Genomic DNA, 21,885 nt, shown 5'->3' with positions numbered 1-21,885 from the left:
GTTAATTACTGCAGTTTTTAAAAAAACTAAGCCAAAAAAGGTTATTATATCTTGATGTTCAAGGGAACTGTCCAATTTCTTAGAACAACATGTAACATGTCTGTCAGTGAATAATATTCAAAAATGTTGCTTTATGAAATCAATACAAGACGCCTCTATAATTGTTTTCTGGCAAAATTATGAAATTTACATGACTGAGATTTTGGTGAATGAAAGAAAACTAGCTAAGAGAAAATAAATAGCTAAAACAGTGTTTTATTGATGCTGTGGCTGTAATTATTTCTTTCCAGATTTAACAAACACGTTGCATCAAGGCAATTTTGGTTGCATTGTAGAGCTCTTGGACTTTGGTACACAAGGACAGTTCACAACTGAAAACTTTTTTATCCAGATAAGTACCAACATCATTGTTTTGTTTTTCCTTCTGTCGTTTACCCGTTAACGGTTCGGTTTCAGTCCAAGAGTGATCAAAATCTAATACATTTTTGACTGTCTTTTAAGGAAAGCGTCCCCGATTTCTCTTTTGAACACAGATGTTTTGCAAAAAAGTGCAGCATTGTAGATCGCAGTGTGTGGCTCTTGAACTCTTACGGCAGTTGCATAGGCGTACGAGGTGGGGGGTGGAAGCGAGGGGGGCTGCAGCCCCCCAGTGTCGACATTGTTCGGCCAAAATACCTAGAATTCGGACAACAAGCCTAGAGAAAAAAATAGAACATATGCATGCTAGCCGACAAATCTCAACGTAACCTTCAAAACAAATCTCAACATTACCCTCATTTATCTGCTTTCGTTTCCTCTCGCAAATTGCTATAATCATGTTCGATTTTTCTCGCCAATTCTGCGTGGCCCCTCAGTTTAATTCAGTTGCAATTATTTTGAAGTGAGTAGAAAATTGGCAAGGGCGACCAGACGTTAGGTTTTTTCATAGCTTGAGCGTTTGTGAGCGGTGGATGGTTTTGACGCAAATGTTAAGTTCTCAGGTCTAGCCCAAAACTTTCAACAATATGTTTTAACAGAACTACATAATCATGTACTTCTGGTTTTAACCCATTTACCCCTGAATGTTTCACACGCTCTTGTGCAACTTTTAAGTTGGAAAAACAATGTAAATTGGATCGCCCAAAATACTTTAATTTTGCTGAACTAGCTAGAGTGAATGAATGCGAAGAAAAAGGATTTAGTGAATTGACATCTTCGGGCAACGCCACGACATTAATTAAAGAACTATCGTTTCCTTTTAACAAGCAGGCAAGGTTTGAACACTACTATTTTAATGCACGTTTTGTTGTCCATTTTATATGCTTCTTTATTCGGCTTTTAACGTATGAAATTTTCTTTCGGGTTTACACTGGCAAGATTGAGGAATGGATGTAGAAAGAAATCTAGGAGCACGACCGCAATCCTACCTCGTTTCAGCGCTCAAGATTTCCACTGGTACACTGGTATATTTGTACACATTTTCATTAGACTGCGCCCAAACACCATCAACAGGCATAGTGGAATTGAGATCCAAAAGCATCAACGCCCACCAATATGGGAGTAGACCGCTGTAGGGAAAACCTCTTGCCAGGACAGTGAGGATCAAAATCAGCAAATCACAGCCGACCATTGTGCTAAATATGGTGACGCTTAATCAGTCCACCATTATCGCCTGATGAACACTAACAATTATAAGCAATCGTTAACGCCTTATTAATATTGTGCGTTACAACCATGAACAACAATAAAAAATTTTCAAGAAACTCTACTTGTTGGCTCACAATACTTTAGGCCGAGTTAAGATTACTTTATGTGTGTAGTCTTTGTATTCTATGGCTAGCTCAATGATGCCACTGAAAATCGTTTACTGTACACAAGTAAACTATTTATCAGTCAAATCCAAATGACGTCAAAATATGTTGCCATGGCAACGTCAAAAATGGGTCAAAGATACCCCATTTTTGGCGTTTTAGGTTACTAACATAACTAATATACGCTGTGAACGATTTTGTTTTCTACAAAGTTAAAAAACAAAATAAATATATAATTTACAGCCATTTTAACAAACTGTGGTGGGTTCAGAGCCACCTTAAATGTATGAAAAATATTGTTGCTCTGAGCCACACTGTAAAAAGGTCTTCTCTACCGATTGAACAAAAATATGTCGAAAACAACAATTGACCTAGTAGTTCTCGAGTTCTTTGATTGGGTAACGTAAGATATTTCAAGAGAAATTTTGGCTGGGATTAGAGACGGACGAAAGCTCAGTGATATCCGCAGTGCTTATAAGCTAAAATTAATTCGATCCGATAACACCTTTGATGGTGAATGGAAGTGGATAAAAAACGTGCAAGGGGTGTTCTTGTTTTATTATTATTATTTACACATTGTTTGTTGTAAATTGTTCAACGATCTGTTAGGAAAACAAGGGAAACGTGGTGGGGGAGGGAAGCTCATAACCGCAGTTGTTGTTGTTGTTTTGTTTTTTTTGTTGTTGTTTTTTGTTGTTGTTTTTTTTTTTTGGGGGGGGGGGGTTATTGTTTCTTGCAACCGGGATTTTACATTATGTAGATTCGACATAGCCTCCTCCGCAGGCGTCTCAAATTGAAAAGAAGCGAAGAAAACGAGAGAAACGCGAAAATAATGGGCTCGGGCTTCCTGTGTTATGTGAACCGGAAGCGCGAGAAATTTGTTTCTCGCGCTTCCGGTTTGCATAACACAGGAAGCCCAAGACAGTATTTTCGCGTTTCTCTCGTTTTCTTCAGTTCTTTTCAATTTGAGACGACAGATTCGACAGATTTATGTGAAATTTATCGCGAAGGTTTGGAGTAACCTTTACATAATGTTCGTTATTGTCGGGAGTCATTGCGAAACTGACAATTGTATTGTGGATTGATGCTAAAACGGGATTAATACACTTCTAAACGTTCGAGTTAACAAAGAAAAATTGCCCAAGTTAATGTTGTTTTCTTTTTCTTCAGGTTGAACGCAGACATTTTGGAAGAAAGTGCAGCCACTTTGGATTGCAGTGGTTAGCTCTTGGACTCTGGCGCAAGCTGACACTGGAAACATCTTATGTAAGAAGTTCATCATATCTTGTCTTTTTTTTGTTATTTCATTTACCAAAAAATGTTTCAGTTCAAGAGTGATCCAATCTCGCATCTCCTTACCATGTCGAGATATTGTTAAATCTTGTAAAAAAAACTGTCAACTAGGAAATTTTGCCTTAATATACTCAGCAAAAGAGTTATAAAGTATAATCAGTAAGGATTGTGATATGAATAAAATAATCTTGGTAGTAAACAAGCAAATTTAAACAAGTGCTTTGTTTGGTCTGAAAAATAATCAAGGTTCAAGAATTGATATTTCGAGTTGGTTAATTTGAAACTGACAATATTATACGCATGATCAGTAAAATATATGAGTGCTATTCGTATGCCGTATTGATCAGTAAACAGAACTGAAATCGTTCCTAAACGTTCGTCGAAACAAAAAAATAGTATAAAGTTAATAATGTTTTCTTTTTTCTCCAGGTTGAACGCGGATATTTCGGGAGATATTTTGGATTGCAGTGATTCTGATTACCTCTCGGACGCTGGCGCAAGATGACATTGGAAACATGCTATGTAAGATAAATTCATTGTATCATGTGTTTTTGTTCTGTCGTTTACAATAAAAATAAAAAACGAGATTTGAACCCTCGTCGGTGCGTTGCTCTACCACATGAGCTATGAAGCCTTGGTACTTTGGGAGCAAGCCAATTGTAGGTTCGAGAATTAATATTCTGTTCGAGCTGGTTAATTTGAAGCTGACAAATATTATTCACATAATCAGTCAACGGAAATTAAAATCGTTTCTAACTAAACAAAGGAAAATAGCCAAAGTTAACAATGTTTCTTTTTTTCTCCAGGCTGAAGCAAATATTTTGAAAGAACGTGCCGCCAATGAACTTTGGAATGAAGCTCTTGGACACTGATTTAAGATGACATTGGAAACATCTTATTTAAGATAAGTTTATCATCAATATCTTGTCTTTTTGTTCTGTCGTTTATCATAAAAAGTTTCAGTCCAAGAGTGATCAAAACATAATATCACCTTTACCACATTGATCCACATTGTTGCTGTCGATGAACCAGCAACAGAAAAAAGATACAAAGTAATCAGTGAGGAAGCAGAATGATTATTTCCAGAAAGTTAATTTTTCTAAAACTAGTTCATTTTTGGAATACTGTTCGTATAACGTATTTTATTATTAGAATACCAAAAATACCATAAAATACCCAAAATTTGATTTGATTTGATTGAATTGATTTGAATACCAGAATCGAAATTTTTCGTAAAAATTCGACTAAACAAGAAATGTTACCAAAAAATGGTCAACAGAAAACGATGGAACTATTATTATCGTAAAGATCACAAACATATGCTAACGCGAAACAACCTTGTGATTTCTGACATTGAAAAGAAGTACTTTTAAGTTTACAACGAAGGACGTAGTGATCGTGAAGTCGTAAAAGCAATTTGTGACAAAAATTAAGTTTAAGGTGACAACCAATTCTAGTTAACTATCTTTATAAATCCTTGTAAGAGGCTGCAAAACAAATCATTTTCAAGATGTGACTCGATTTTTTTTATTACTGTTTGTTACTGAGAAGCTTTATAAATTTTCAGTAAAATGTAAAAATTCAGCACAAACCATTTCTTTTTTAATCACTGACATGCCAATAATAACCGCTCCTATAGCATGTTCAGTTTCCGGTAACCAGCTATCGCGATAAGACGAAAAGTCGATTTTCTCTTTAAAATATTTCTACATTATTTCAAAAAAAAAAACACGAGAAAAAAATTGTTCACTGGGGAAATTGTCTTCGTTTAGCTGTGAATTCTCAGGACTAACTTATCGGCACAATATGGCAATTTACATTTGTGTGGAGAATTTACTTTTTAGATCATTACTGAAAGCGAACCAATCGTTAATTTAATCTGTTATGTGACTACATTTGAAAAAAAGTTTTATTGCATGGCAAAGAGTAGGAATATGAACCCAATTGGACCAAGTTGAAACTCTTTAGTATTCTTTGTCGCTTGCAATTTTTTTTAAGAAAACAATTAGAACAAGTTCACTGACATAGGCCTACAACATGAAGCAAAGCAGTTCAAAATAAATGTAAACGGAAACATTCCAATTAAAACGATAAGGACTAGGTATAAAAGTAATCAAATCTGAAATCTCTTAACCATATCGAAAAAAATCATTAAGTAAGAAAGATGTCTTGATGTACCAGCAACGTTAAAAAAGGAGCATTTCGGGCGGTTAGCATTTAATTTAATTTTTATGCGAAATTAGAGTACTATTCGTATTACGTATTTGATCAGTAAACCAAACCTGTTTGTCAAAAGTAAGCTAAGAGAAAATTCATTTAATATGAAATGGGGAAGAGGAGGAGAGGGGCGGGACATTAAGATGCGGCATCATTAACCCGAATCCAAGGCCCCCCTTCGTAACCGAAATTTCAGGGCTCCCATTCCCACAATCACAATTTCCACAATCCAAAACACTAAAAATTAAAATTAAACAAAAATGTTAGCCACGAAACAAACTCAAGTACCTTAAAACTGAGACCAATACCTTGACATATATCCATATATAGCTAACATTTACACCTTAACCCTATTCAGACCGGGGGGGGGGACTTTTGAGGCCCGCGCTGACTTTGAACTTTTATATCTTTTTTAAGATTCAACTAAACGCTGCCAAACTTTCTGAGTTTTCCTAAAATTTATCTGGCAACAATTTGGTATGGTTGGATGATGTGTCAGGAACTTGACATCACCATGCCAACGGCATTTTGACAGGCATGTTTTCCAAAATTTGTAATTTTGCGTGTTTCTGTTAATAAAAATCAACTTAAATGGGATTATTTTTACATTTTTACGGGTTTAAAGCACATTTTTATTCATTTTGAGTACTTTGCAGTGGTTTTGGGTGGTTTTCTGGCATTTTGGAAAAATTTTGAAATCCAAGATGGCGGATCCAAGATGGCGGCTGTTTTGACATCATGATGTAATTGTCACGTGATGTGACGTCACCATCCCACGTGACGTATACCAAACGAAAGAGGTTAGGTTGTACAATACATCCTATAAGTTTCATGGTGATTGCTTTAATATTCTGGAAGTTACATAGGGGGGGCTTCCGAAGCCCCCCCCCCCCCGGTCTGAGAAGGTCCAAAAAAGCCCGGTCTGAATAGGGTTAAAACTGGGCGAGTAACGAACTTAATGGGAAAATCAGTTCTTTACACTACTGTATTAGTTAAAAATACAAAATAGTAGGCAGTCTTCTGGTTGGGATACAGTTGCTGCTGAAGAAAGGAAAAGAATGAAGAAAAACAGAATGAGCAGAAAAGGAAAACGGTGGACGGCAGAAAGATGGAAAAAGCAAGCATGTATATTATAAATCTATGGTGAAGTCCTCGCAAATCATCGCAGTCTTACAGGGACACCCTTACCGGAAATTGTTCGGTAAAAAGCAAAGTTGGCAAGGAAGCTCCACCCAAGGTTTCACATCAAGGCCCTGGAATATCTCATCGAAACAGATGTGATAGGCGACGTGGAGCAAACCACAGTAAACTCAGACCTGTTATGGGCAAGAAAATCGTGTTAAATGGCAACAAAAGAAATCAGACGACGTCACTGATCAAGAGTCAGATCCCTGAAAATGACAGTGGTGATGCCAATGATGTAAATGACATTGAAACTTCTGTTGGAAATGATTAAATAAAACGCCTAAGTCCCCCACCTTTATATATATTTCTTGTGTTCAGATTTTGGAATGGACATTTGTAAGTTATGATTGTGGGAGAAAAAAGCATAAAAACCAATGTGTAAATATCAAAAGAGAAAAGTTCTACCCCACCTAGTGACCACATATTTTTTCCCTTAACGTCTTCATAACCCCAGTCCCACCCTGTCCCTCTCTCCACTTTTCATATTAAATGAACGTTTGATACACTTTTTTTTTTACAAAATAGTAGTCATTCGTTTCGAGAAGTTTTCAGTTTGTAGCCAAAAAAATAAACTTGCAAATGCTTCATTTGTGAAACCAATTGTTTGCATTAAGAGAAGTTGAACTTGACGAAAGATGAACATAGTTACAAACGATTTGCATCGAAAATATTGAGAAAAAATAATGTTACAGTTCACTAATTATGCAAAAATGCTGACCGAAAGTGCAAAAAATACAATCTTTAAATAACGGCAAAAAACTTTCCGCTTTTCTCAACTAGATTTTCTGATTACAATGTGCTAGTAAATAATATTTATAGTAAAATGCATACAAAGTACTCACCGACTTTTAAGAACATTTGTAGTGATTTCAGTGTCATTTCAATAATAACAGCGCCTTTAACATGCTCGCTTTTCGATAAACATAGTATAAGGGGAGATGCAAAGTCTATTATTCCGTTACACTGTCAATAAACAGTACCCAAAAACAGGTTTATGAGAAAATAATCAATTCTGTCAAATGTGAAGAAATATGAAAATTGCAAAAAGCGCAGTAAAATATGAAGTAGTAACTGAACAATACTTGCGTTCAATCCTGTATATAAGTGATTAGCTGGGAAATATTGTCTTAAGGTCGCGCAGGACCCTTGCAATCACTAGTATGTATTTTTTTAAAGAGTATGCACGAACTGCCGACCGGACGACTGAAGCCGACAACAAACGAAATATTCATGAGAATATTTGTTTTTAAACTCTTTTGTACAAGTAATTACTAGTAATTGTTCTCAGCTTTGTGCCACGTGCGTTGGAACATAGGGAATTATCATAATTAGATTCACAGCTTTGAATATATCACACGTTGTTGTAAACATTGACTCGGAAGGTATTCGGAAGCCTCAAAACCTGCAATTTTGTGTCCAAGTTTTCTCCGCCGATATAGAATTTCAAGAGTTGATTCGCGAGGAACATAAACTTGGTGTACTCTATTGTGCTATGACTAGAGCGAATTTTTAAATTTCCTTCTCAAAATGAAGATAGCACGTTTCAAAGTTTAGATTTCACATTTTTGCTCTCTTAGAAGCGATTAACTTGTAGCAGTTTTTGAAATCGAAAATTTCGTTCTAGTGGTAGCACAAAAGAGGTTAAGATTTATCACTAGGCTATATAATCATTTAATTTGGTGCGCTGTCCAACCCGAAAACTTGGACACAAAATCGCATTATCTGCAGTTAAACGTTTAAGGGCTTGTAACATCACAGACAAAGGTCGTCTCTCAGTAAAAGGACAACCATGGTGTAATTCCATCATCCCCGAATATCCTTGTTACATTTTAGAGGAATCGATGTTCAAAATGAAGCGAATTAAAGCTTTACAAGATAGCACTCCGTCAAGAAATTTGTCTAATGAATTTATTAATGAGCAAGGGTCCCGCGCGACCTTAATGTAGGATTAAATTCATTTCATTTGGTAATATTTTGGTAAAAATGGTGAATACATTAGTTTGGAAAATTTCTATTCACAAGTAAGATTTGTACTGAAAAGAACGCAACCACGCTAAGTTTGGTTTGTTGTTAAAATTTGTTTGATTGAATGGCAAGGTTTAGAATAAGTAGAATAACTCGATACGTTTAAATTGAAACTCTATAGTCTTGTTCATCTCTTGCAACTTATGCTTGTGCAATGTTGTTAATTGTCTGTTTGTTTGTTTGTTTGTTTGTTTGTCTTTAAAGTTAAACAATTTCTAGTAATATTCCGCCAGCTGTTTATATTATGTAAATTTTGTTTCTTGCCACTCAAAAAGGAGAAATTAAATTGTGATCATCTAACTTGGGAATTCATGGGGGTTAGATAGAACGTATTATTTTCCTTTTCCTAATATATTGTCAATGTTTGATTCCTTCAGCAGGAAAGCAACAGAGCGAACAACCGAGTGAATAAACAAAACAGCGCCCGAGTGAGCAGTAACGAGAAGTAGAAGAACATTTGAAAACGTTTTTTATTCATGGAGGGACTCTTTTGTAATTACAACAATTAATAATGATACAAACACTGAGTGTAAATAAAGGATCGTTTCAAAGTTTTCACATGTGCCTAAAAGAAAATGTTTACTTCACATGTATTTTTATAACTTGCAGACGGGCAAAAAAAAAAATTCTAATCAATGTAAAAACACAATACGGATTCCCGTCCATAATCCTCCACTCTCCCAGAAGAAAAACCAAAGGGAAGAAGTGTAACGTTCATCCACAATCTCAACTCTTCACAATGTAAGAGAGGAGGATTATGGATAGGAGTACAATCCCTCGTGTTCACATCTGCGACGGTGAAGGACGTTGGGTTGGAATAGAGCTCACTCCCCATTCTTTTTTTTAAGAGTATGGAGGACTTTGGATGAAATTTGAACTTCAGCCAACTCTTTTCTCACCTGAGATAGTGGCGTTTGTGGATAGGAGAAAAACTCTCTACTAATCATCACTCCCAGAATGGTGGATGTCTGTGTAAGGAGTTGAAACAAAGTAACAGTCATCTCTCTTGGGAGCTTGTGGCCCTCTCACATAGAAAGTATTGTACTTTAGTTGTAAAATCTTTTATGAAAGAGACAAATTGCAAAAGGGAGTAAAAAAAATTTAAATGTAAAAGAAAAAAAGACAACAATACTGAAAACGCCCTTGTATCGCAGTTATGTTCTCCGAAATATATGAATAAATTAACTCTGGAAGGGTGAGTGGGAGTACCTCCCCCTCGCTCTCTACTACTCCGAGTGGAGTGGGAGAAGGGTGAGTGGGAGTACCTCCCCCTCGCTCTCTACTACTCCGAGTGGAGTGGGAGAAGGGTGAGTGGGAGTACCTCCCCCTCGCTCTCTACTACTCCGAGTGGAGTGGGAGAAGGGTGAGTGGGAGTACCTCCCCCTCGCTCTCTACTACTCCGAGTGGAGTGGGAGAAGGGTGAGTGGGAGTACCTCCCCCTCGCTCTCTACTACTCCGAGTGGAGTGGGAGAAGGGTGAGTGGGAGTACCTCCCCCTCGCTCTCTACTACTCCGAGTGGAGTGGGAGAAGGGTGAGTGGGAGTACCTCCCCCTCGCTCTCTACTACTCCGAGTGGAGTGGGAGAAGGGTGAGTGGGAGTACCTCCCCCTCGCTCTCTACTACTCCGAGTGGAGTGGGAGAAGGGTGAGTGGGAGTACCTCCCCCTCGCTCTCTACTACTCCGAGTGGAGTGGGAGAAGGGTGAGTGGGAGTACCTCCCCCTCGCTCTCTACTACTCCGAGTGGAGTGGGAGAAGGGTGAGTGGGAGTACCTCCCCCTCGCTCTCTACTACTCCGAGTGGAGTGGGAGAAGGGTGAGTGGGAGTACCTCCCCCTCGCTCTCTACTACTCCGAGTGGAGTGGGAGAAGGGTGAGTGGGAGTACCTCCCCCTCGCTCTCTACTACTCCGAGTGGAGTGGGAGAAGGGTGAGTGGGAGTACCTCCCCCTCGCTCTCTACTACTCCGAGTGGAGTGGGAGAAGGGTGAGTGGGAGTACCTCCCCCTCGCTCTCTACTACTCCGAGTGGAGTGGGAGAAGGGTGAGTGGGAGTACCTCCCCCTCGCTCTCTACTACTCCGAGTGGAGTGGGAGAAGGGTGAGTGGGAGTACCTCCCCCTCGCTCTCTACTACTCCGAGTGGAGTGGGAGAAGGGTGAGTGGGAGTACCTCCCCCTCGCTCTCTACTACTCCGAGTGGAGTGGGAGAAGGGTGAGTGGGAGTACCTCCCCCTCGCTCTCTACTACTCCGAGTGGAGTGGGAGAAGGGTGAGTGGGAGTACCTCCCCCTCGCTCTCTACTACTCCGAGTGGAGTGGGAGAAGGGTGAGTGGGAGTACCTCCCCCTCGCTCTCTACTACTCCGAGTGGAGTGGGAGAAGGGTGAGTGGGAGTACCTCCCCCTCGCTCTCTACTACTCCGAGTGGAGTGGGAGAAGGGTGAGTGGGAGTCGTCCTTTCTTCCTACATCTCCTTTTTTGAGGTCCTCAAATGTCGTTGTAATTTAAGAACTAATTTTAAATAAAATAAAGTAAAACACAAGAACACATGTGTTGATGGAGCGTTCCTTTTAGAATGCTCAACTTCTTTTCATCTTATTCTATGTTTAATTACGAGTGTGTTTTAGTAGAAAGTGTTTAAGAGCGTTTCATCGGTCTTCCTTTAATTTGCTCTTTACACTTTCTTTACACCAATAAAATTACGAATGTTACTATAGGTCTTTTATCGCATTACCCAACTGAAAACAATTCTTTTGCTTTGATATTTGTTGGCTTCCGTAGATGCCGCCATTTGAAGTACTTGGTAAATAAGCAGAATTATTTAACGAAAGATGACAAGTCAATACTTTATTTCAAGAATCTTGAAAGTTTTTTTCGACACATTCTTTATGCTCCATTGTACAAGTATGTGATGCTTCACAATTGATTTCCTTGCAAAATCCCTCTTATCTCTGCGTTCCTATATTGAGAAGAATATCAGTATATTAGAAGGCGTGTTCAAGATGTTTTAAAAAATGTCACATTAAAACCAGGAGCCCTATGGCTCCTGATTAAAACTGATAATGAAAAACTGGATCTGCAAAACTGACCAAATTTGGGTGGTGGTTGTTCCTTGTTTTCAAAAAGTTTAAGTTTACAAATGTTTTAAGTATATGCTGTTTTTACCCCCACAAAACTCTTATTTCCATTCCAAAATACTGCTAAACAATCTAATAAATTAAATTAACTGGACTGCGCACGTATAATCGATCTTTACATGTGTGGTGGAAATCTAATTTTGAGGTACCTCGAAAGAGTGTTTTGGGAAATGTACCTAACTTTTGCAATTGAAGTTAGGCGTATAAATGTCAACTATTAAACTTTCGTGGTGAAAAAATCTATCGAGACATTTACGAGATTTTAACAATGGCGTATAAAAATAATATTAGTTGTTAATTCTAATACAAGTGAGCTAAAGAATGAAAATCGTTCGCAGGGTCCAAAAAGAAAATAAGCGAAACATTCGCGACGAGCAAAAATAGTTTGTTAATAGTCGAGGTAATGTCATAGTTTATAAAGTTACAAAAACGTATTACTCAACGTTTTTAAATTTTTGTGCCAAAAAAATGTCATTTTTAAGAAAATAACTGTAGGACTTTTACAAATGCTTTTCAACTAATGATAACAATTTAAAAAATTTCAGACGGACAATACAGTGCTGTTCCTCGAAAATAAACTCCCTTTCATTTTTTCTTCCAAATATGTTTTGTGGAACCTACATAGTATGACTACCGTAATTTCCAGAATTTTCTAATGTCAACTTCCATTCCATAAACAGGATATACAAAACAACAATCTTGTGTTTAGATATTATTGTGTTCTCGGCCTTATTGGATGTATGAATTTTTATCCTAACTGGGCCTAGTTGCTCAAAGTGTTTTATTATTAGTAATCATTTGTCCAAATAATTGTTGTTCAACATTTTTTTTACTTAAAGAAGTGTTAAATAAGCAGCGACAGACGGCTTGAAACGACAGAATTAAAAGCGGAAAATAGATTATAAAGTTCAGTCAAAGTAATGTAATTTTATTGATAATTACTTTATTGCTTAACAAAAACGAGTTTATTCACATTTCCAAATATCTGAAAGTGATAAACGTCCCGTCCGGTTTATAAAAATATTAAGTTATAAAATACATCTCCGGTACAAATTCTATTTAATAATATTAAAGTAGGAATTAACTCAAAAACACGCCTTTGGAAACAAATTTCATATCATCATCATCATCATCATTATAAACTTTTTTTAAGCTCGAATTTTAGAGTAGCTTGACAAGCTAAAATTTCTGAGAACGAAATATTCGAAAAAAATACAAAATATTTGCGTATTTTCACACGCAAATCGTCGTATAAGAAAGTTGCCGATCGTCTTACGTGATAGCTACCAATTGTATCGTTTACAAAGAAACGTTAGTATGTTTTTGGCTGCATGTTTCCTCTGACTGTATTCTTCAATTCAGAGCAATCGCAAATTCTTGTTTTGCAAACACTTTTCGAATACTTTCCTAAGAAGTTTTCGAACAAGTTAGTTTTTTTTTCTTGGTTTGGATCGTACTACAGAAACGCCACACGGATGACCCTAAACGCAGAGTTTTAGAAAACTGAATGTTAACCCTTTCAAATACTAGATCAAAACATCTGTTCTCCTAACTTAACTAATTGTTATACATTTATTTCAATGTAATTTGTGATATCTTGGTAGTTCAACAAGACAATATCCTGATAGCGTTTATCACCTCACCATATTTGATAGAAAAATTAACTGAAGATACATTATTAATAACGACACTCTTTGTACAAGATATGAGAAACAACGATACTTTTCTTTTCAATTCTCTATCTTTTGGTTTTGAACTAAATCCTTCTAAAAGCGAACGACCATAATGATAATTTTCTAACATTCTTGATAAGTCAAAGTATGGGGGTGTCTGTAATATTTCATAGTTGTTGTTAAACAAATTTTAGCATTGAATTTTTAAGTGATGAGTTAAGGCCTGTTTCAAGTACTGTTTCAGTTTAACTTTATGCATTTTGAGCTGAAAAGAATGGGTTTACATGAGTTTTTGTTTGAATTCCCTTAATAAAAGTGTTGAACAATTTTTTTCGTGTTCATTTACCGCGATCAATATTTCATTCGACTAACAATAAAATTATGCAAAGAAAGGTGAACATAATATTCAACAGTTTGACCGACCGTCGAAAATTATGAACTGGATCTAAGCCATTTCAAAATTTACATTTTATGCACTTATTGTCGAAAAACGAATTTGCCAACAGTCAACTTACTTCAGAATCCAACAGCTACACCATTGTCACTTTGACCCATAATTGTTGCACTCCTGAGCCCTTACATTCTCTTTTTTTATATATCTGTTCCACCTGGAGAAACAAAGAAACATCAATATAACTTTGTCATGAATTTTAACAGATTTTTGAACAGTCCAATATATATTTGTGTCGTAGAAAACCTAAAAATAATGGTTCATTTTTATTAACAATCGCTAGGAGGAGTGAAGGAGTGAAACACGATCGCCCCAAAAAACGACTGCATGCGTGGAAGGCTACTATGCAATCTCAATCTCCAAACAAATATTACTCACAACGAGAGTAAAGTGTAATTTTGGACGAATTTTTGAAACAATATATAGAATAGTGTTAAACATAGGGTATCGTGACTGAATAACACGTCCATGTAACATTTTACTGTGGTTTGGTTCAGTTTTGCTTCGATTGATGTCAAACAGGTGTAAAAACATTTTTATGCGAGGAAAAATAAAAACGTATTTCTTTCAGTTTTTAAAAAGCCGCATGAATGGCAAATTATTTCCACGGTGTTTTCAACCCGTTTATGAACCACTCCTTGTGAATACAGTAAAAACCCACGTATAAGAACCTAACATTTAAGAAACTGTTAGGCTAAAATTTCATTTTTAAGCACCCTTCACATAAGAACCATTTTAGGCTAAAATTCTAAAACAGGTTCTTATTTTCAAAAAAGAAAAAATAATCTTCTCAAAAATATAGAATTAAAAAATCTTCTCAAAAATATATTTATAACACAGTCTGTACACACTAAAGTTACAGCATAGTTACAAGATTTATTGGGAATTATAGTGAGGGTTACAGTATAGTTTTGATTTTAACGGAATCAGATTAAAATAGTATAGTATTTTGCTTACCGAAGCTTTCAAGAATACTGTTATTGGACATTAAAGAGCAGATCATTTACAAATTCTACTTTATTTCTTGAACAAAAGTTAAGAACGCAGTAAGCCTAATTTTACACTAAATACCATTTATATATATGAACCTGTTTAGGCTAACTTGAAAAAACCTAGGTTCTTATACGCGGGTTTTTACTGTATCACACTTTTTAACTCCAACCAGGTCAATCGAAGTGATTTTTTCTTATTTTGTATAAAATAGTGTGAATTTTATTTAACTAAGCTCTTTTTTTCGCTGTAGCTTGTAATTGATGGAATTTTATGCCTGTTACGTTAAATTTCCTTGTAATTTTTACTCAGATTTTTCTTTACTGTTAATGTTGTAGCTTCTATTTTGGTTACGTCAGAACGTACACTGTAACATTTCAGTTTTAGCATCTTTGTAACTGATGTACATATAAACTCGATCGCTAGGTGGCTCCCTCCACAATTTGTTGTATTGTTTGCGTCTTTACTTACAATAGATATGTTTTCTATTCGGCTGAGCAAAGATAATAGGTCTTGGAAGAACGCGGCACTAGATGTTAATTCTCTTAATTCAGAACGAACTTTTTAATCAATATCTACAAATGTTTGAACTATGACAGTTATTCTAAAAATCTTAAAGACATGCTTACTCTGTGTCAGTCTGAATGCTCTTTTAGAAGTGCTATCCTTCAGATGATGATTTTTTTTCATTGCCCAAGTACTTAGGAAACGACCAAGATAATTTGATATGAATCTACTCAAGGTACTTTCCATTGAATAGCAAGATGTCTAGAACAGTAGCTATGTAGTCTGGTGTATCACTGTTTTAACAGTTGAGAACACATTTCTCGTTACTATTTCCATAGGCGTACGAGGCGGGGGGGGGGGGGGCGAGGGGGGCTGCAGCACCACCACCCCCTCCCCCCCAGTGCCAAAATTTTTCGGGCAAAATGCTTAGAATTCGGGCAACAAGCCTAAAGAAAAAAGAGAAAATAAGCCGAAAAATTTATATAGTCAACATTACGTTTAAAACGAATTACATCAACGGGAAAAGTATTGGAAATATACCTAACTTTGTTGTTCAAAAGTCCAAATTTCTCATTCATCTGTGTTTGTTTCTTCTCGCAAATTGCTATAATCATGTTCAATTTTTTTCGCAAATTCTGCGTGACTGACTCTTCAGTTTTAATCAGTTGCGATCAGTTTTCCATAGCTTGAGCGTTTGCGCACGGTGGATTTAGTGCAAGACCTTTAAGCTGTTAGAAATGTTATGAAGCTCATGCTTTCGACTCAAATAATGAGTTCTCAGGACTAGCTTGAAACTTTCACCGTAATGTTTTAAAACCCATTCATCCCTGCATGTTTTACACGCTTTTGTATTACTTTCAAATGGGGGAAAACAATGTAAATTGCCTCCCAAAAATTAATATAATTTTTTCTGAAGTAGAGTAAATAAATTAAAGATACGCATTGACACCTTCGGATAACGCCAGGAAATTAATTTAGGAACTTAAGGCGAAGTTTGTACACAACTATTTCAATGCATGTTTTGTCTTTTCATTTAACATGCCTCTTTATTCGGCTTTCAACCCATGCCATTTTTTTCGGGCAGAAAGGTTTCCCCCTCCCCTCTCCTGGACCGAAGGTGCCCGTACGCCTATGACTATTTCGAACAAGTTCGATTTGGTTTGCTCATCATTGCGTTATAGGATAGTAACTTAGCAACCAATTCCATCCTCGGAGACCCAGGGGCAGTTAGTGGGGCGAGGGAAACGCGAAAATGCGGGTAGAAAATAGCGCGAAACTGCGAGGGAAAAAATCAGCATATAAAAGTTGTATTGACTGAAAGTGCCCCTGGGGAAAGAGTCTTACCAGACCAGTTCAAAAAGCTCTCTGAATACTGCCTCCTGATTGGGCAGAAAAATCTTTTGTATTCCCTTTGTATTATTTTGCCCAATCGGCGACCAGCCTGACTACAGTCCTTTTGGTGTGTTCTCACACGAAATATGTTCCTTCCCGAGCAAGTTCTTGGCGAACAAGCAAGACAGGTATGGCCAGCGAACTGGCTTTGTGTACATATTTCATATGAGAACACACCAAAAGGACTGTAGTCAGGCTGGTCTCCGATTGGGCAAAATAATACAAAGGGAATATTTTTCTGCCCAATCAGGAGGCAGTATTCAGAGAGCTTTTTGAACTGGTCTGGTAAGACTCTTTCCCCAGGGGCACTTTCAGTCAATACAACTTTTATATGCTGATTTTTTCCCTCGCAGTTTCGCGCTATTTTCTACCCGCATTTTCGCGTTTCCCTCGCCCCACTAACTGCCCCTGGGTCTTCGAGGATGCAACCAATTCGAAAACCATTGAGAGTTTGTGCTTGCCGCAAATCAGGTGGTAAGCTGTTCCAAAGCACCGCACCTTGGTAACTAAAACTGGTTTTTAGATAGTTTGTGCGAGGCAAAGGAACAGCGAGTTTGCCCACGGTGTCTCTCAGTTCGTATTGAACTGAGAGACATAGCTCTAAGTATTTTAAATTCCCTTTTTACATATTTTTTAATACCTATTAATTGTATACCCAAATTAGTATGGGATTTTCCCAGGCTATGTGGCCCTGACACATTAATAAAGTTTATCTATCTATCTATACTACTCCTATAAGTAAAGGTAGATTGCAAATAAGTAGGTACAAGACCGTTAAGAGATTTGTACACCATTACTGCTTCTTATACGAAGCAGGAAGGACACTTAACTTAATGATCAACTGCAGTCTTGCGTTCTTTTTACTAAATTTTATTAATTCCTCTTGGTCAGGACAAGAGCATATATAATAAAAGAAAACGTTTTTGTACCGAAAATGTGAAATAACCAGAAGAACAACAAAAAATACTTATCTGAAATAGGAAGTTTCCAGAGACGGAGAGCTACCAGACTTTGATCAAAACAATAGCTGCACTTGATGCACATTCTTCAACATTGATCTCTGTTCATGAACCAGCTGAAGAAAATATAGAAAACATTAGTTCTTAGTGACTTGAACAAAAACGAATCTCATGAGATCTAACAATAAAACTGTTTCCCGCCAAAATTTCTGAGCGGGGAATATTGCAAATTTCTTTGACGTCAGAGGCTAACAATGAACTGTTGTCCGCAACTGTTTCTTCCTCGAGACCAGTGATAAGTGTTAAATATTCCGTTTATGTTACGGCATTGTTTTATCAATCCGAAGTTGTTCTGAAAGCACTGGTTATCTCTATTTTTGTTCACGTTAAAATTAAAATACAAGTATGCCGAATACAAATCACAGTGTAAAAGCAAGTTGGATAATAGAAACGTATCTATTTGGAATGGAGTAGCCATTAAAAAATCAGAGCTACTGTAATAATCGAGTTCCAAAATGGTTGCACGGCATTTTAAATCAAATATCATAGTGAAAAACGCGTGTTTTAAAATAATCAAGGCTATTCTTGAGCTCGCTTCACCAAATTTACCACCACTTCAAAGTAAAGCAGTTAAGCCAATTTAAAATTTGATCACCATACAGGGCAGTCTTGTTATAAAAGCAGATCACATCCGTGCTGCCTCGGTACAGAATGTAGGCTTTACAGACAGACTTAAAATTGAGACAGGATCTTGAAAATGACAAATTAACTGTTCAACAATCATCGAACGATCACCCTACCTGAAACTGTAATTGTTTGTAACACGAAGAGGCGGCGAGGATGGAATAACAACGCCCCACTTGCTTGCTGCTAATTCCCAATTTTTTGGCGCCAACACTGAACATGGCCGCTCTGTTTGTAAATTCTTTTGGAAGCACTTCTACTGCTCTGCTGCTGCTAAACTTGACGAAAAAACGCAGTAAAGAATTAAGGTATTTGTATTCTTAACCATGCAAAAAAATTTATTTACCGTCTGGTACGGGAAGGAGGCGTCGAAGGAGTTTAGTTTGACGCCAGCTTACTGAGTGACAAGTATAGAAAACTAAAATCAAACCTCACATTCTATTCGATACAAATTGCGAGCGAAAATTTAGAGGCGTAGGAAACTATCCGTGCTTGGTCTTACAGTATAATGCAATAACTACTCAAGGGAAAAACGTAATTAAAACGATTTCCGTGCCGTGGCCGATGAGTAACTCGAACTAAACTTCACTGCTTGGTTAAATTAGACCGTTTAATAGGCAAAACTTATTGGTTAGCATAATTCTAAAGCTGCACAGCAACTAAAGAATTAACATTTAAAAAGAAGAGAGAAAATGTGGACTTATCTGAACGAAGCACATGGAGGATCGAAGATGTTCGCCGTTTGAGAACAACGATGACCAACACTAAAATTATGGGAGTGTCTTGACACTTAAAAACTTTTATATGCAATTAATATTCATTCAAATATGCCACGACAAATATGGTTTTCACAAAACAATGCACCATTAATAGCTTTTTCGAAATGTTTAACATTTTTGTGCATTTGATGTTAGCTCAACAATGTCGGGAGAAAGCTCGCATACCAGCCATCACCGAGGTATTTTTTTCATTTGTTGCAATATGCGCTCATTAATGTCAGCTTTGGAAATGGCACATATTGTTAACGTAAACAATTAAAATCCCGACATTAATTACAAGCCAGAAAAAAAACAGATAGTAACAATTTCGGACATTTCGGTTGTAAAGAAATTGGAACAGTAATTTTCTGGAAAGTCCAGTTTAAAATTTGCGAATAACATTTTGAAGTCAGGTGTTTTTATCTTACTTTGTACAAACCGTACAGTTATTGTATTTTTCTCATATCCATTCTTTCGTCAAGGGAAGGTAGAAACCAGTCATGGAGAGCGCTTTCTATTCGAGAAAAAAGTTCCGAAAATCTCGACACGGGAGTGAAAGGTTCGGAATTTGACTGGGATAGCTTCCAGAAAATCCAAAACATGTTGAATTTCCGAAATGCAAACCATTCAACCCAACACTTCAAAAATTCCAAAAGCAAAATCAAACAATGGTCAGTGAAGAAATTTCGAAAATTTGGGTATTGATGATTTGCAGCCAATCTCGAGCGATTCAAATAGCAATGACGTGGCGGCCATGAAAAAAACTTAAACACACCGTCTGATCCAATGCTTATTATTTTTTTTAATCTAACTTCATACAGAACAACGCCTCATTTTGAATATCAAATGGGACCATTTTGTAAGCAATGAAGATGTGTGAAAGCGCGCGCGCAGGTGTTGAAGATAACGAATCCATGTTAATCAGAAGCCGTCTACGTTGGCTGGGACAATTTTGCCGGACACTAGAGCACCCAAACAAGCACCTGAGTAAGACTTTATTTGCCACTCCAATAAAATGGTTTTTCCAGTGTAAAATTACAATAAAACGTTTTTAATATGTACAGTAAAATAAATTCATCCTAACTATTTTAAAAGGTCTACTTATAAAAGGGTTGTATGAGTCTAAAAAACACTTTCATGCGCGACTTTTAATAGCAGCCTTTAAATTAGTCAAACTGCTCACATCTGTTAAGCAACTGATGTATAGGGAACTTGGCTACGGTAATGCCACTGCGCAAAGCTAAATAACGATATCACAAGGTGTGGAACTTGCTTGTGGTTCTCGCCCAGTTGGTCGACCGAATAAAAACACGTAAAAAAACGCGCATCAAATGTGGAGATGTTCTCAATGGATGGCAGCTGTCTTCCGTTAACAATAGGCAGAAGCTGGCATTGCCTGATCGAGTGTGTCTGTGGTAGTTTTACCAAAAAGAGAGTTCGGGATTGTGAAAGAAAATGGGCACACCGAAGAGGAAAGAAATAAGCTGTGCATTTACCGAAGATCGCGATTTGCGCATGCGTTAAACGTAACTAAAATTCATAACTTTTTCTTCTTTTACAGCCTTACGCACAAGCACTTGCATCACCCCTTGAGGCGTTTTGTTTGTGAGGCCGTACATCCTCTTTGTATTAAAAAATTTTGAACAAAAGTTTCATTTGTTCACCTCCCACAATTGTGAAAAGCCCTCCCTGCATAAATTCGCAGCTTGTAATGTTCTCAGTCAGCTTTGCGCAGTGGCGTTACCGTAGCCAGTGAGGTTCATCCGAGGCGCGGTTATTGCTGATTGAAAACTTTTCCCAATACCCCGCAAGACGACTTGAAATACAGTCGGCTTTGCAATTTTTGACGGCCCACTGCGGGCCCAACAAAAATAAAGAAAAAGCAAGCCCGGTATTTCAGACGTCGAGATAATAACTCAGTTCTGCGGTATTTGCAGTCCCTGGAATTAAATAAAATGAAAAAAAAATTGAAATACACAACTTATCAGGATAGCAGGACCTCGTTGATGTACTCTTTATTTTCACTACAGGGCGCTTAACAATGTATTGATGTTGGTTAGAATATTGTCGAAAAAAGGATGGAAATTATCAAGGAGAGAAAGACCATGCAGAAATTTCCATGAATTGCATTTTGTATATCGTTCACAGTTTTCGTAAAAATCGTATTAAATATATCTTTGCTTGGAAAGTGACGGCGGCAGAAAAGTACAAAAATTTGGATAACAAACGTACCGTTTCGTTAAAATAAAACTCAGACTTAAATTCCAGTTATTAACACCAAACGATTAGAAATAATCACCTGTGCTGTTGAAAACTGACTAGGACGGGCGTTGTTCTCTAATTCCACTCGTACGCCTGGAAACAGACCTAGATGCGTAATTAAATCTCATCAACATTGAACTAAGTGAAAGTGCATTACAAAAAAATATTTTCCCGACACTTTCAGCGGCAATTTTCACTCTTTAACGATCGACTTTAGATAAACAACGGTGATGATGGAAAATTAAACTCAGTTGATGGTTGACAGTTAAAAAAATCCGCACAAATTTAACGATCGACGGTTTTACCTGCAACGCAAACACCTAGATAAAGTTATTATTGATAGTATTATTAGGTGTTCCTGAAAGAATTCAGGTTAATTTGTCCTACGAACGGTTACAAGGAATACATCTTGAAAAAAGGCGTTTTAAAATGTCGACGACAGCTTCGCGAACTTCACGGATTTTCCAACAATACACCAACGGGTTTAAGGAAGAATTATAAAAAACTAGAGAAGCACTTACAAAATAGCATAACGTTAATAAAGGACCAGGTGTGGGTGTCATCATAAAAATAGA

General features: G+C 37.1%; 1 non-coding gene across 1 annotated transcript; it reads left to right on the top strand.

The window, feature by feature from the left end:
* Positions 1–20,771: 20,771 nt before the first annotated feature.
* On the top strand, positions 20,772–20,909 carry LOC144634098 (U4 spliceosomal RNA). The gene has a single exon (XR_013567156.1). It is a non-coding gene; the product is annotated as a U4 spliceosomal RNA (small nuclear RNA).
* Positions 20,910–21,885: the final 976 nt, after the last annotated feature.

The sequence above is a fragment of the Oculina patagonica genome, chromosome 12 (assembly GCF_052425735.1).
Source record: "Oculina patagonica isolate OP01 chromosome 12, crgOcupat, whole genome shotgun sequence".
Taxonomy (NCBI): domain Eukaryota; kingdom Metazoa; phylum Cnidaria; class Anthozoa; order Scleractinia; family Oculinidae; genus Oculina; species Oculina patagonica.
The sequence above is the reverse complement of the archived record's forward strand: the minus strand, read 5'-3'. Positions and strand labels throughout refer to the sequence as shown.